Source organism: Lupinus angustifolius, unplaced genomic scaffold, assembly GCF_001865875.1.
Source record: "Lupinus angustifolius cultivar Tanjil unplaced genomic scaffold, LupAngTanjil_v1.0 Scaffold_536, whole genome shotgun sequence".
Taxonomy (NCBI): Eukaryota; Viridiplantae; Streptophyta; class Magnoliopsida; order Fabales; family Fabaceae; genus Lupinus; species Lupinus angustifolius.
The window spans coordinates 98896-99177 of record NW_017727885.1 but is presented as its reverse complement, the minus strand read 5'-3'; the positions used below and the strand labels follow the sequence as shown (position 1 = coordinate 99177).

The window sequence follows — 282 nt, the reverse complement described above, 5'->3', positions numbered from 1 at the left end:
AAAAAAGTGGATTGACGCAATGAATAAAAAATTTAAGTGGATGCAAGATAATAAAATTTGGGAACTTGACCCAATACCATAAGATATCAAATATATTGGTTACAAATGTATATTTAAGACCAAATGAGATTCCAAATATAAAATGAACAAAATTAAGTCTTGCTTTATACCCAATGAATTATAAACTCAAAAGGAAGATATTGAATTTAATCGAGACTTTCTTTATGGTTCTATCTAAGGCCTCTTTTAGGACAATCATATCTTTTTTTGCACATTAATATT

The 282-nt window shown here is 26.6% G+C and overlaps 1 protein-coding gene across 1 annotated transcript in view; it reads right to left on the bottom strand.

Moving 5' to 3' along the window:
• LOC109341629 (thaumatin-like protein 1b) overlaps window positions 1-282 on the bottom strand; it is an 8112-nt gene that overhangs the window by 6947 nt on the left and 883 nt on the right. The window lies entirely within an intron of this gene.